Source organism: Lytechinus variegatus, chromosome 1, assembly GCF_018143015.1.
Source record: "Lytechinus variegatus isolate NC3 chromosome 1, Lvar_3.0, whole genome shotgun sequence".
Classification (NCBI taxonomy): domain Eukaryota; kingdom Metazoa; phylum Echinodermata; class Echinoidea; order Temnopleuroida; family Toxopneustidae; genus Lytechinus; species Lytechinus variegatus.
The window spans coordinates 10785971-10803059 of NC_054740.1; the positions used below are offsets into that span (position 1 = coordinate 10785971).

A 17089-nucleotide genomic window follows, 5' to 3' on the forward strand; every position below is an offset into this window, starting at 1 on the left:
ACAAAAATAAATTCAAAGGAAGTTATGGCAATTCAACTATTTTAAGACTTTGCAATAGAGGGCGCTATTTCTTAAGTTATGGTCACTAATTATGGATAACATGTCTACCAAATTAGAATGAATTTTGATGAGGAACGGTGGCAGGGGAGGACTAACAAATATTACATGTTAATCAAATTGGATATTAGCACATTTTGCTGTCCATAGGAAGTTACATTCTCGAGTAAAATTTTTTAGACCATATTGGCGGCCCATACGTGGTTGTTGAAAATGTGTGCATTGTGAGCAGTATACCATGTGTTCAGATTGACTTATCTTGAAATTTTCTGTTGTAACCTATGTCGTATTTGGTATCACTGGAAAGAGTATTCCAATGCGGTGACATTGATACCACTTTTATTTGTGTGGAGGCAATAGACCGGAAGTAAATGCCATATAAAGAAAGACATTAAAAATGAAGGTTTTGCACAATAATTTTAAGCTACCGTCAGCAATTTGTTAGTTTCTGTTACAAAACATTAACGAACTGTTTAAGTATATATCAATACTCATATCTGCCAAGTTAAAAAGAATAAGCTTCAATAATAAGGAAATAAGAGCAAGTTGAAGTTGTGCTGGCAGTAAAGTGCATTTTTGGGTATTTTGCTGATTTTCGGGAGCATTTTTGAGATATTTCGTCAGTTGTAAGGTATATATTTTTTTAAATGGCATGAAAGGGCATATCTTGAAGACCCTAAATCCAAGAAAGGGTACGGGTTTGGCCATGCATGACGCAATGAGGAGCATTCAAATGTAAGTGTTTTTGAAACTTTAGAGGGCGCTATTTCAATGACGAAAAATCAGTGATGCGTGAAAACTGAGTAGTATGTACACTGAAAAGATAACTTTGTCACAAGGCCCGATTAATTCGTCAATCGGGGTAAAATAATTTGTTTTGCGATATAACTGTGAAATGACAAACTCATGGTAATAACATAACAAATTGATCGAGCACTATTACAAAGTTTCAACTGGTGTTGACAAAAACAAACTTGCGCATGACTGATTTATTTGCGTGACGACTCTTCACAACCGTATTTGACAAATCCTCTTCGCGGTCAATGTAGAAATGACGAGTTTAAGTCGGCCGTAACGAATTATATTACAAATTATTTGCTGAAAAACAAATCAATTTATTGAGGCAAAATGCATGACAAATTTAGCTCCTGAAGACAGTTCGGTACACCCGCACATAATCAGCGTCTTCGAATCACTCGCCGGTCGCCGTGATTTTGCTGCGAAGCAATTCTTGGGTAGATCGTAAAAGGTAAACTTTTATACTAAAAAAATAAATTAAATGATTGATTAATGCATTCGATTGTAGTATATTACTGTGGAGATAACTATTGTATGAAATTCTATAATAGTGAAGTGTTTTTCACCGAAATATTAGTAAATTGAGTATGCATACCTGCATGCTCACGGCTACCTCGAGCGAAGTTCGTGCAGACTTCACTACCGGTACTACACTCCCGTCTCCACCTACCCGAAAGTACCGGTACGTGGAGTGTAGTGTACTGGTATGGTAGTGAAGTGGAGTGAAACCTGCACGAACTTCGCTCGAGGTAGCACACGGGCATCCCATGCACAATGACAATACAATGTAGGCCTAAGCTTATAAAATGCGATTGACTCCAACAATGTCGAATGCGTGTACAATGTATACCGTACTGTGTGTGTCATGTGTGTCTTGCCTGGTCTTGACCGAGTGTCCTGTACTCACGTACGTGTAGACTATCTAGGCTAGTTTCACCAGTCTAGTAATACGAGGTAGGCCTAGGCCTTTTTAGGGCCTAACTTACATGTTTTATGTTAAACTTAGACAATCGTTATGTTTCGAAAAAAGTAGGCCTATTATGGGACTAGGCCTAAGTAAATGTAATATCATAGGCTAGGCCCTACTTCAATATTTGTACTCAAATTCAATAAGTAGCAATAAGGAGAGACCTGTCTGGACTGCAGACTGTTTGCTACACTCATGTCTCATGACAGTCAATAGTGTTGGCCCAGGCCTAACTTACTGACTACCATATGATTGCCAGGCCTTTTGACATGGCCTTGGCCTACATGTATCTACAAATTAATCCGACTGCACATTCCTATGCCCCACCGACGTCATTACGGGGGCAATTTACACATAAACTAGCATAGTTCGCTTAGATTTTGATTTGCGATGTTCACTATCGCAAGCCACATGAACCCTACCAAAGATGGTAGGGTTTATGATTACAATTTTATAAAATTAATGCCTGAAGTAGTCTAAACAAGATCTGTACAGCCTACAGGAGTGTGTTTGTGGTTATGATAAGCTAGCTGATTTACAGGCTGAAGCTGTATCTTTCTTGTCAGTAAAATTATAAATCCAATCAGCCTGTCACTATAAACACCAATAAGTTAACATGTTCAACAACACCAGCATTAATCTAGTGAACAGGGGTCATGATGTTTTTCATATTTTCAGTTTCTTGCAGAGTTTCGCAGGATTCATGGTGAGGACCTAATCACACTGTTCAACCAAGGACTACAAAGACTGGCAGAACCCCTTTCTGGACTTCACAAAGATAGATGCAAATGAGCCAAGAAAGATGTGACAGTTTACTTCCCGGAAGCTAAGAAGGTATTCTGTTATTCGGATTTTTTTAATTTGTAACATCACACATTAAAAACCCAAAATGTTATACAATGGAAAAATAATTTGTAACATTATTCTCTTATTATACAATGGATAATTATCTCTTCATTCCAGGGTGCCACACATGACAAAAGGAAACTGTAAATACACTTTAAGAATTGAAGTTCGAACCCCTTCAGGCAACCAACTTTATGCTGACAAAGGCATGCAACCATTTTACACTCGCACTTGGCCTAGTCACTTGATGTAAAATGGATGTGTAATATCAATGTCCAACAATTCATGAGTTTGTCTCTTATGCCTGCCTAAAAGTGTTTAACTCCTGTCCATTTGTGGTCATTTTTGAAGCTGACATTCTGAGATAATTCTTCATTGAATTTTGTTTTTTTCTTTTCTATCTTTCAATAATTTGAGCATTAATAGACAGCTGTTAGTTATGAAGCATGTTGGTATTTAAATTTAGAATCGTTGGCAGGGCCAGAATTTGGTGCGAATTGATTCGCTGATAAAACAAGGTTCTTGTAGACAACTTTATGTGTGAATCAAACTTGATTCTTTCAAGCTGGCATAGGCGGCGGAAGCGGGGGGGACATGTCCCCCCCTAAATTTGAGGAGGGGGGGACGGTCCCCCCCTAAATTTGTTGTTGATGACCTTTTTTTTTTTTGCTTGTCCCCTCCTTAAATTTTTGGCTTCCGCCGCCAATGCAAGCTGGTATCATGAGAATGAAGGCAGGAAGCTATTCATTAGTTTTGAGCAAAATTACAGCTCAGAACTTCAGTCCCTTCAATTCATTCATGATCTAAAGATTGCGGTGGTAACGTGGTGGTATAATCAATGTTGGATTCCAACTTGCAGAATACAAGCTTCTGTTTTGATTTAAAAACATGGTGCATTTTTTAAATTATTGACATTTCTTAATCTGATTCCAGAAATTGCCATACAGATTCTACCAACCTTTTTCAAGGAAGACCTGGTGATATATTCATCTCAAGTGACAAGGTATGGTACCGCATAACCAGTTAGAAGTAATTTTACAACATTGACATAGACTAGATTATAAGTTTCATAAAGCCAAAACCTAAGAATCATATTTTAGCATTCTTTTGCACTCCGCTCTACAACTTTAGACTGCTGAGCCAACTGGTGGGTTGTGTTTATGACAAAGTACACTGGTATTATGTGATCAGGTACTTAAGATTTACATGCATGCTATGTGTGATGTGTGATAACACAACATTCCAGTCAGCCCACTAGCATGCAGTTGCAAATTACAGCACCAAACAAAGTTGAATACATTCTGAGTGGTGGAATTTTGTTAGTTTTGCATTCTATCAGAGTGATTTATTTGCCAAAAATATTTTTATATCTTATTAATGTTATTTGAATAATAATTGAAAGAGAAATATTTCAATCCAAGTAGGGTGAAAAATATTGTGTGTTGCTTGCTAAGAAATCTTATTGTTTTTTACTCTGCCTGCCCATCCATTGTCCCATAATGGTGGGCCAAGTTTCTTCAAAAAACAAACATTTCTTGTTGAGAAGCTAAACCACATGCATTGAATAAGCAACCCTTGTTATTGTTTTTCATTGACAGGTTGATACGAAGCCCATGTACATACGTGTATCCTGCAATCAAGAGGAATCATATGAGCTTGTTCTGGAGGAGCAAAGAGTCTGTCAAGTCCAGGATAAAGTGCATGCATTGGCTTGTTAAGTAGCTGGTTTTTATTTTTCATTCAGCCTATGGCTATGAGCCATCAGTCAAGAATTTGTGAGTTTTGCCAACTTGGAATTATTCAGGTGAAAGATGCATGTCCTGTTGATAAATCTGTTATCAACCTTCTGAACATGTTGAAGAAGAAAGTGCCCTCCAAACAAGGGAAGTAACTGAAGTCTGGCTGAAGTCATGGAACAGCTGTTTTTAAGTCACACAGCATGTCCTTTAGGTTAAAATTGTTACAAGTTTAAAGATTGTAAGTACATGTATGTACAGTTGTATTGATAAATTGTGATTTTTTGAAAGAGATTTGGAAAAGGAAGTTTAAAGTCACATTCAGAGCACAGTAGATGGAGATGGCTCACACACTTGATGAAGCATATTCTATGGAAGCTCAAAAGTGCCACCGAGATGTTGAGAAGTCGACATCATGGTAGCAAAAGATCAAATGACGAGATCCTGGATCTCATCATGTCCACATCTTTCAGAAGAGATGATCAGCAGACAAGATCCCGGATCTCATCATGTCGACATCTTTTAGAAGAGATGATCCGATGACAAGATCCCGGATCTCATCATGTCGACATCTTTTAGAAGAGAAGACAAGATCCCAGATCTCGTCATGTCGACATCTTGTAGAAGAGATGATCAGATGACAAGATCCCGGATCTCATCATGTCGACATCTTGTAGAAGAGATGATCAGATGACAAGATCTTCTATCTCGTCATGTCTACATCCAGTGGAAGAGATGATTTGGTGTCATGATCTCGTAACTCGTCATATCTACATCTTTTAGAAGAGATGATCAGATGACATGATCATGAATCGAAGATCTTGTCATCTGATCATCTCTTCTAAAGGATGTCGACATGACGAGATCCAGGATCTTGTCATCTGATCATCTCTCCTACAAGATGTCGACATGACGAGATCCGGGACCTTGTTATCTGATCATCTCTTCTACAAGATGTTGACATGACGAGATCTTCTATCTCGTCATGTCTACATCCAGTGGAAGAGATGATTAGGTGTCATGATCTTGTAACTCGTCATATCTACATGTCAACATGATGAGAACCTGGATCTTGTCATCTGATCATCTCTTCTAAAAGATGTCGACATGATGAGATCAGGGATCTCGTCATCTGATCTTTTGCTATCATGATGTCGACTTCCCAAGATAATTATCTCAACATCTCGGTGCCACTTTTAAGCTTCCATAATATTCACACTTCATCTACTCACAGGAAAATCTGAATATCTCAAGAGCTCCATTCCTGAGAAAACATAGTGCAAGGTCTTGTATCTTCTTTAGAATATGTGGGAACTTCTGTACACATAATCAATGTTGACTCTCAAATCTCCTGTACAGAGAATCCTTGTACAATTGCTGAGGTTGGCCTGATGGACGATGCCAAAGTGTAGCTTGCGAGCTTTTGAATATATTGTGAGGTAGCCTCACCAACTGCATAAGGATTCTCTCATATCAACCTGTATCGGTTCAAGAACTGCCTTGTTTATGTTATTGCAACAGCTGAATGCAAAATTGTTTTTGAAAATATGCTTGTAAAAAAAGAAAAGAAAGAATAGTATTGTGAACAAGTCAAACCAAAGGACAATATTTTAAAACTTGATTGGACATTAGTTTTGGTCTCGACGTAAATGTGTTTTCTACAATGTGCAATTGTGCAGTAGTTGTACATACCTGCCAACTATTCAGATTTTTGAGCTTTCAAACTAAAAATTCTGGATAGTTCAGATTTTTGAAATTCTTCATGATGGTTAATTCAATCTTAAAGTTCAAAGATTTTATATATAAATTAATTGGAAAAAATCACCCATCTTTTCAATTTGGTGATTTTATACTATCAATGTTGGCAGTTTTGGACTGGCATTGTGTATAGCTAAAATGTTTTGCTCTCTGAATGTGAAATGGGAAGTGGCAAGTGGGCTCTCAATTTCTTGAGTAAATCATGGAAAAAAGTGAGAACCCTCTTTCAAAGAACAAAAACAGTAAATACAGTTCCAAAAAGACTGAAACACTTAAGAGGAATTTTCATTCTTTAATGGCTTTGGATCAGGGAATTTTTTTTTTTTTTTTAAAGTTGTCCAACATTTTATTGTTCTTTTGGAATGATTTTCAACTCTTAATGGAAAGTATTTTGATTCGTCAGGTTTGTAATAAATCATCAAATTTGTTGTTTTTGTTTGACAAAAATCAAATGGTTTTGTCAAGCAAAAACAACAAATTTGATATTTTGATATTATTGAATTTGATGCAATTGTTGCATGGTACTGGTAACTGCATTTGATGTCAGGAAGTTAATGCCAGGGGCATATGCAGGATTTTTTTGGGGGGGAGGGGGTGGAGAAGTTTTGGAAAGTGGACTTTTGCTAAATTTTCCTGAAATATACATTTATTTTTAATCATCGACCAAAAAAAGCTAAGGGGGGCGGCAATTTGACAACCCAATTTTCTTTTTCAAACGTAAAAAAAGGGCGATTTATTAAACGCAGATGCACAAAAGTAGACCTTTCGCATTTTGCGAACGCAAACCCGCACCCCCTGCAATGCATATGCCCCAGGTTAATGCACAGTATTTTGACATTTTTAGTGAGTTTAATAATGTAGGCCCTAATTGTCGTAACTGAATTTGTTGCGATTGTTATACAGTAGTGGTAACTAATAAAAATAATTTGTTGTTGGAATGAAGATTGTTTGTTGCTCTTAAGGATATATAGGAGTTTTGGTTTATCTCCTTTGCAGCCTGCTTGAAAATCATACTGTGACGGCAGAAATCTCAATCAGGCTGCTAAGGAGAAAAGCCAAAACTTCTCTATATCCCTAATGCAGAGTATATTGACATTGTAGTGAATTTGATGTAGGCTAGGTTTGTAACCGAATTTGTTGCAATGGTTATAACGAATTTTTTGTCAGGATGAAGATTGTTGCTCTTATAGGAGTTATAGCTAATCTCCTTCGCAGTCTGCTTTACACTCATACTGTGATAGCAGAATTATCAGTCAGACTGCAAAGGAGATTAACATCCTTAATGCAGAGTATTTTGACTTTGCAGTGAATTTTAGTAAATATTTTATAAAATGTTACTTGCTGGCAAGTGTTGACTGGATTTGATGTATTTTGAATTTGTTTCCTCAGGAATTTCGAGGTTCTATTAAAACTTACAAAAATATTAACTATATCTGTATTTGTTTGTTTATCACAGGTGTGCTTTCTGACTATTACATGACAAATTAACGTCAAAATGCATTACAAATTGATGAATGAAAAAAACAAATTAAAAAATGAGAATGAGGAATTAAAATGTTGCAATGACAAACTTTGAAAAAGGTTTGTCAAATTAGACCACTTTTCATGACAAATTAAAATTCGTCATGTTATGGTGCATGACAAATCTATAATGACAAATCTTTGGCATGACAAATTTATTAATTTGTTAAATTAAACCACAGTAATGACGAATTTATATTTGTCAATTGACAAAGTTATCTTTTCAGTGTATGATATGGTACTGTAATCAACTCCTGAATATATGAGCTCGAAATGAATAAAAGCAAGAAAATTATGGCCATTTTACGATTTTTTGAATTTACATTTTAATAAATATGAAGTTTTTGAAGGAAGGCTATTTCGGATTTGAATTTAAGGCATGAAGATGGCATTTTGAAGGTCAAGTTATATGTCGCAGATGACGGAGCAACTCTTGGACTATCTATAGCAATTTGTTAGAAGTCTTTAGCATGCAGGATAACTGAGATATGAAAGAATGAAGAATGGTATGCAAATGGACTTGAAATTGACAAAATGGCGCCTGGATGGTCATGCATGAGTGATTTTGGAAAATGGAAGACGAGAGGCACAACTAGGGATGCTGGACAACATGTCTACCAAATTTGGTTGAATTTGGATGAAGGACGGAGTCAGGGTAGAGCTAACAAAACCATGTGTTAAACAAATGGGATTTTGGTGGAAGAAGAAGAAGAAGATTACGGAATAGGAATATGGAACAAGAACAATGCATTGTCGCCATTGGGCGTCAATGCAATTAATTACTGTTTACGTGATGGTCTTGCCTAAAAAAGTATAATGGATACACACACGTGAGGTATTTATATTCGACGCACTCGGCCATGCTGCGTATCGATCCGTCATTTACGGACCTATGATCAAACCTGTATTTTTTTTAGAATAACGTATGATTAATCGTATAGCGAGAGCTGGCATGTGCTGATACCGTTTCGCAAAAACAATTAACATTTTCAAAAGTCGCCACCTGTTTCGCGTAGAGCTATATTCAGTCATGTTCATTATTTATAGAAATGAAGTACCTCTAGTTTCCGAGAAAAGATAATAAAAAAGGCCCTTGTGTTTTACACCAACAAAAACCAGCACTGCTCCAAAACTCGAAGGCTTTTGCAAGTAATTTTTTTTTCTCCAATGGACCTATACCATTTATCGGAATTCATTAGACTAAAACAAACAAACTCTCCCTGCTTGAAATACATTCAAAATGTCTTTGGGAATGGAGGGGTCGACACACAAGTGTCGAAGTGAAGTAATACATTAGAGGAGATAAATCAATCCACCTCTATGAATGATACGTGTTCACTACGAACTGCGCTAGTCGGTCGCAAGACAAGCGAACATTACAACTCGTAATGAAATATTTTATGCACAATTTACCTCCTTTCAGGTTTATACGCACGATTATGGATATGGCTGCGCTCTCGCCTGAATATCGTCAGAATTTGTATACTGGGCTTATGGCGCTCTTTGCTGTCACGTGCGCCCGTCCCCATTTGCCACTTCCACCCTTGGCTAGTATTAGTAGCTTAATCGATTAAATGCTTTAAAACACCGCAATTATTCACAGCAAATGGAAAAATAACATTGAAGATACCTTTGATATTGAAAGGATTTATTTTTATCGACGGCCTCGGAGAATTTCATTATACGTTGCTTATTTTGGTTTCATTATGGATGCTGTTTTTTCCCAAGTTATTTATTGGATACAGCGACGGCACCACAGTTGGGAGATTAATGGTATTCAGCATGTTCAGGGGGTCAACAGCAGGCAGCATCCATGATTTTCAAGTAGCAAAAAGGTGGCTTCAAAAAAGAAACCATGGGGGGGGGGGTGAAGAAGAAAGAGTCTAACAAGAAAGAGCTGGCCGTGTGGTTGTTGAACATCCTAAAAAAAATAAAAAATTAGGTACTCCCCTTTGGGTAACCTGCCCCTATAAAAATCTTCAGGTGCCGTCCCTGCTGTAGACACCCAAAGCAACAAAGTTCAGCTATCATAAAGCATTTATGATCATCATGATTGAAATGCATTTTCATGGATTAAAGTATGAAACACCCTTCACATCGACCAACTGACCAAGCTCACATAAACAACTGCATCAAGAGAGGCAGCAACCCTACACAATCCTTCTTATCAGCCTATTGGAGAACTCGTAGACCCTTGTCCAAGATGACACAACTCAGCAAAAATATTATTGTTATCTTTGTATTCTTTGTTGTCCTTTGATTTTTACATGTGACAGGGACCTCTGTGAGAATAGTGTGCGTCACAGATGAGGCCAACCTGTGTAAACAAGACTTATCAATAATTTTGATAATGATAATAATAACACTAATAGTGATGATAACAACAACAACAGCAACAACAACAATAATAATAATAATGATTAATAATAATAATGATATGATAAATCGGGACGATCAGCATCAACCATTTAAAGGAGGGGGGGGGGTCACCTTGACGAAAAGTTTATTGTAAAATAGCATAGACAATAATAATATGAGGTGGCATTGATTGAAAAATTAAAATTTGATATCTTTTTATATTTTTGATGGAATAAAGAAGCCTCCAAGAAATATTTTCTCAAAAAAAAAATGGATTTATTCTACCTTCAATATACGAACAGACAAATAATTCCACATCCGCTTCCGAAAGAAATGAAACTTAAGTCATCAAGATTCAGAAATGAAATTTGTGCATTTTATGTTGCTCGAATACGACGTCCAAATTAAAAATAAATGACATTCTAATAACTTTCTTAATCTTTAATGGATTGTCCTCAAATTTTCCCGAATTATTTTATGGTATCTTTTCTGGTATTCTCACATGAACCTTTTCACCCTCTTAATTGTTTTGATACGACTGAAGAAAACCACGATATATTTTTTTGGGTTGGTATGATTCTATATCGGCCGCAGACAGATCAAAGGAGACATTAGAACCATATCGGTCGGAGAGGCACCCGGGATCTGTATGGTATTTTGTCGATGCCACAGTCACATCGGCGAAAACGACTCCAGACCGACCAAATCTTTTACGTTATTACCTATGAAATACAATTGATCGGTTTGGAGTCGGGTTCGTTGGTGTCACTGTGGCTCGGGGAATTAAAAGAAGTGTCCGTCACACTGGAGAAACCGACTCCAGACCGATCAAATCTGTTACATTATTACCTATGACAAACCATTGATCGGTTTGGTGTTCGTTGGTGTGACTGTTGCATGGAAATGGGATAAATAATCTGAATGGAAGTTTCTGTCTCCGATTACCGCTGTTTTCTGTAATGGATTCTCACTTGACATTTAAAAAGAGGTTAAAGGTATTGTTTAACTTTGCGAGGAGCCGATTTAAAAAATTCTCAACTCAAGACGAAACATGTGTACAAGTGCATGTATTAGAACTAATAAACCCTGAAAACAACCATTATTGAGAATGAAAAGCTAAAACTACAAGGCAAACCCCGATTTTCTAGATGTCTTATAGACGCCTAAATATTACACATAAGTGTATGGGATGAAATTAAGATGGTGTTTCTGGTCACTTTATATTTCAAATTTTGAAGCACTAAATAATATTTTTCGAACGCAATTTTTTTGGGCTTCATTTTTGTAACATATCACAGACACAGGTGACAAGTGTGACCTTCTAGCTCAGATTTTTTTAAAAGTCAAACCAATGTTAACCAATCACTTTAACTCACGCCCTTAGGGGGAAGATATAAATGAGGAAAAAACATCAATAAGTTCAGATGAAAGAGAAGAAAAGTTAACACAACTGATGCAAAGTTAGAAATTAAGATTTTTTTTGCTTAATTTCACAAATAATTATTCCAATTACCCTAAATATGCGCTAGTAGTAGAATTAGTTTATGAAGTATGTCGAATTAGAGAATTAAACATCTTCAGATTTTTTTTTTCAATTTTAGATTTCTCTTTTTGTCATTCGATTGTCGTAATAATGTTTGTAATCTGCCATGCGTGAATGAGTTGCTGAGCTGTTGTTATCAAATTATATATGATACACCACTCTTACCATGAGTATCAAATTTATTTTAAAAACATATGTAATAATTGTTAACTCTATATCTCTGAAAATGGGTTTCCTTTTTGTTGGACTCACTAAATATATATTATAACAGTCAATAACGATAAATAAAATTATTGGGGTTGTGGACGATCTTTGCTTATGACCATCAGTCAGTAAGCATGGTAAGTTGGAGCAATATTCATTGCACGACCCATACCTAACCTTGCGTGCCTTCCTTCATTCAATTGTTATTACCTGATTACATTGGAAATGGACGTTTTCTAAACAGAAATTACCTCAACACTCTCACTTCGATTTGAAAGTCTGCTTCAATCACTCATTCACTGAAAAGATAACTTTGTCACAAGGCCCGATTAATTCGTCAATCGGGGTAAAATAATTTGTTTTGCGATATAACTGTGAAATGACAAACTCATGGTAGTAACATAACAAATTGATCGAGCACTATTACAAAGTTTCAACTGGTGTTGACAAAAACAAACTTGCGCATGACTGATTTATTTGCGTGACGACTCTTCACAACCGTATTTGACAAATCCTCTTCGCGGTCAATGTAGAAATGACGAGTTTAAGTCGGCCATAACGAATTACATTACAAATTATTTGCTGAAAAACAAATCAATTTGTTGAGGCAAAATGCATGACAAATTTAGCTCCTGAAGACAGTTCGGGACACCCCGCACATAATCAGCGTCTTCGAATCACTCGCCGTGATTTTGTTGCGAAGCAAGGCTTGGGTAGATCGTAAAAGGTAAACTTTTATACTAAAAAAATAAATTAAATGATTAATTAATGCATTTGATTGTAGTATATTACTGTGGAGATAACTATTGTATGAAATTCTATAATAGTGAAGTGTTTTTCACCGAAATATTAGTAAATTGAGTATGCATACCTGCATGCTCACGGCTACCTCGAGCGAAGTTCGTGCAGACTTCACTACCGGTACTACACTCCCGTCTCCACCTACCCGAAAGTACCGGTATACGTGGAGTGTAATGTACCGGTAGTGAAGTGGAGTGAAACCTGCACGAACTTCGCTCGAGGTAGCACACGGCGGGACGGGCATCCCATGCACAATGACAATACAATGTAGGCCTAAGCTTATAAAATGCGATTGACTCCAACAATGTCGAATGCGTGTACAATGTATACCGTACTGTGTGTGTCATGTGTGTCTTGCCTGGTCTTGACCGAGTGTCCTGTACTCACGTACGTGTAGACTATCTAGGCTAGTTTCACCAGTCTAGTAATACGAGGTAGGCCTAGGCCTTTTTAGGGCCTAACTTACATGTTTTATGTTAAACTTAGACAATCGTTATGTTTCGAAAAAAGTAGGCCTGTTATGCCTGGTGGGGTCAGTCAGCCGCAGAGGGGGACACGTATGACCGTTACCACAAATGCAAGTGACCCCCTATTGCAGTCAATTTCAAGGACATTTTGTGAAATTTACCCCCCTATTTTCACGCAAAACAAGGACAAAATTGCGGTAAAATGGTACCTTGAAACACCCCTAATTATAAAATTGTAAGGACACTTTTGCCCATTTCGCAAATTTACCCCTATTTATCGTATTTCAAGGACAGGGCATTTACACCCTTTCCTCAGAGGTAATTGCAACACAGGCGTCAGAGTGCTCAGTCCTTAAATATGACCAAGGGTCATGTCATACTGATACAATTATCCAAAAGAACTTTATTTTTCTTGAAAAATAAGAAAAGTAGAATTCTTGTAAAAATAAATGTAGAGTTGTCCATATAAAGATACAGAGCATGATGTGACTCGGCGACAGGTTTTACTTTCCGTAATCGTTCTCCCCTTTTTCCTGACCCCTATTTCCATCAGATCGAGGACGGTGAACACCCCTATTTTCACTACTTCGAGGAGTGTTCTGTCCGCGGACGTACCGTGAAATTGACCCCTTTTCCCGCGATTTTGGTAACGGTCATGCGGTCCCCAAGTCATATTGAGTGACCCCACCGGGCTGTTATGGGACTAGGCCTAAGTAAATGTAATATCAAAGGCTAGGCCCTACTTGTTATCAGTCAATATTTGTACTCAAATTCAATAAGGAGAGACCTGTCTGGACTGCAGACTGTTTGCTACACTCATATGTCTCATGACAGTCAATAGTGTTGGCCCAGGCCTAACTTACTGACTACCATATGATTGCCAGGCCTTTTGACATGGCCTTGGCCTACATGTATCTACAAATTAATCCAACTTTGCACATTCCTATGCCCCACCGACGTCATTACGGGGGCAATTTACACATAAACTAGCATAGTTCGCTTAGATTTCGATTTGCGATGTTCACTGTCGCAAGCCACATGAACCCTACCAAAGATGGTAGGGTTTATGATTACAATTTTATAAAATTAATGCCTGAAGTAGTCTAAACAAGATCTGTACAGGAGTGTGTTTGTGGTTATGATAAGCTAGCTGATTTACAGGCTGAAGCTGTATCTTTCTTGTCAGTAAAATTATAAATCCAATCAGCCTGTCACTATAAACACCAATAAGTTAACATTAACATGTTCAACAACACCAGCATTATGAACAGGGGTCATGATGTTTTTCATATTTTCAGTTTTTTGCAGAGTTTCGCAGGATTCATGGTGAGGACCTAATCACACTGTTCAACCAAGGACTACAAAGACTGGCAGAACCCCTTTCTGGACTTCACAAAGATAGATGCAAATGAGCCAAGAAAGATGTGACAGTTTACTTCCCAGAAGCTAAGAAGGTATTCTGTTATTCGGATTTTTTTAATTTGTAACATCACACATTAAAAACCCAAAATGTTATACAATGGAAAAATAATTTGTAACATTATTCTCTTATTATACAATGGATAATTATCTCTTCATTCCAGGGTGCTACACATGACAAAAGGAAACTGTAAATACACTTTAAGAATTGAAGTTTGAACCCCTTCAGGCAACCAACTTTATGCTGACAAAGGCATGCAACCATTTTACACTCGCACTTGGCCTAGTCACTTGATGTAAAATGGATGTGTAATATCAATGTCCAACAATTCATGAGTTTGTCTCTTATGCCTGCCTAAAAGTGTTTAACTCCTGTCCATTTGTGGTCATTTTTGAAGCCGACATTCTGAGATAATTCTTCATTGAATTTGGGTTTTTTCTTTTCTATCTTTCAATAATTTGAGCATTAATAGACAGCTGTTAGTTATGAAGCATGTTGGTACTTAAATTTAGAATCGTTGGCAGGGCCAGAATTTGGTGCGAATTGATTCGCTGATAGGTTCTTGTAGACAACTTTATGTGTGAATCAAACTTGATTCTTGCAAGCTGGTATCATGAGAATGAAGGCAGGAAGCTATTCATTAGTTTTGAGCAAAATTACAGCTCAGAACTTCAGTCCCTTCAATTCATTCATGATCTAAAGATTGCGGTGGTAACGTGGTGGTATAATCAATGTTGGATTCCAACTTGCAGAATACAAGCTTCTGTTTTGATTTAAAAACATGGTGCATTTTTTAAATTATTGACATTTCTTAATCTGATTCCAGAAATTGCCATACAGATTCTACCAACCTTTTTCAAAGAAGACCTGGTGATATATTCATCTCAAGTGACAAGGTATGGTACCGCATAACCAGTTAGAAGTAATTTTACAACATTGACATAGACTAGATTATAAGTTTCATAAAGCCAAAACCTAAGAATCGTATTTTAGCATTCTTTTGCACTCCGCTCTACAACTTTAGACTGCTGAGCCAACTGGTGGGTTGTGTTTATGACAAAGTACACTGGTATTATGTGATCAGGTACATAAGATTTACATGCATGCTATGTGTGATGTGTGATAACACAACATTCCAGTCAGCCCACTAGCATGCAGTTGCAAATTACAGCACCAAACAAAGCTGAATACATTCTGAGTGGTGGAATTTTGTTAGTTTTGCATTCTGTCAGAGTGATTTATTTGCCAAAAATATTGTTACATCTTATTAATGTTATTTGAATAATAATTGAAAGAGAAATATTTCAATCCAAGTAGGGTGAAAAATATTGTGTGTTGCTTGCTAAGAAATCTCATCGTTTTTGACTCCGCCTGCCCATCCATTGTCTCATAATGGTGGGCCAAGTTTCTTAAAAAAACAAACATATTTCTTGTTGAGAAGCTAAACCACATGCATTGAATAAGAAACCCTTGTTATTGTTTTTCATTGACAGGTTGATACGAAGCCCATGTACATACGTGTATCCTGCAATCAAGAGGAATCATATGAGCTTGTTCTGGAGAAGCAAAGAGTCTGTCAAGTCCAGGATAAAGTGCATGCATTGGCTTGTTAAGTAGCTGGTTTTTATTTTTCATTCAGCCTATGGCTATGAGCCATCAGTCATGAAAATTCGTGAGTTTTGCCAACTTGGAATTCTTCAGGTGAAAGATGCATGTCCTGTTGATAAATCTGTTATCAACCTTCTGAACATGTTGAAGAAAAAAGTGCCCTCCAAACAAGGGAAGTAACTGAAGTCCGGCTGAAGTCATGGAATAGCTGTTTTTAGGTCACAGAGCATGTCCTTTAGGTTAAAATTGTTACAAGTTTAAAGATTGTAAGTACATGTATGTACAGTTGTATTGATAAATTGTGATTTTTTGAAAGAGATTTGAAAAAGAAAGTTTAAAGTCACATTCAGAGCACAGTAGATGGAGATGGCTCACACACTTGATGAAGCATATTCTATGGAAGCTCAAAAGTGCCACCGAGATGTTGAGAAGTCGACATCATGGTAGCAAAAGATCAAATGACGAGATCCTGGATCTCATCATGTCCACATCTTTCAGAAGAGATGATCAGCAGACAAGATCCCGGATCTCATCATGTCGACATCTTTTAGAAGAGATGATCAGATGACATGATCATGAATCGAAGATCTTGTCATCTGATCATCTCTTCTAAAGGATGTCGACATGACGAGATCCGGGATCTTGTCATCTGATCATCTCTCCTACAAGATGTCGACATGACGAGATCCGGGACCTTGTTATCTGATCATCTCTTCTACAAGATGTTGACATGACGAGATCTTCTATCTCGTCATGTCTACATCCAGTGGAAGAGATGATTAGGTGTCATGATCTCGTAACTCGTCATATCTACATCTTGTAGGAGAGATGATCAGATGACAAGATCCCGGATCTCGTCATGTCGACATCCTTTAGATGTCGACATGTCAACATCATGAGAACCTGGATCTTGTCATCTGATCATCTCTTCTAAAAGATGTCGACATGATGAGATCAGGGATCTCGTCATCTGATCTTTTGCTATCATGTCGACTTCCCAAGATA

The 17089-nt window shown here is 37.2% G+C and overlaps 2 long non-coding RNA genes across 2 annotated transcripts; both read left to right on the plus strand.

The window, feature by feature from the left end:
• The first annotated feature begins 1224 nt into the window (after positions 1-1224).
• Positions 1225-4430, plus strand: LOC121427747. Its single transcript, XR_005971713.1, has 4 exons — positions 1225-1306; positions 2501-2656; positions 3602-3671; positions 4267-4430. It is a non-coding gene; the product is annotated as an uncharacterized LOC121427747 (long non-coding RNA).
• Positions 4431-12110: 7680 nt separating this feature from the next.
• Positions 12111-16618, plus strand: LOC121427803. Its single transcript, XR_005971718.1, has 4 exons — positions 12111-12515; positions 14355-14510; positions 15303-15372; positions 15970-16618. It is a non-coding gene; the product is annotated as an uncharacterized LOC121427803 (long non-coding RNA).
• Positions 16619-17089: the final 471 nt, after the last annotated feature.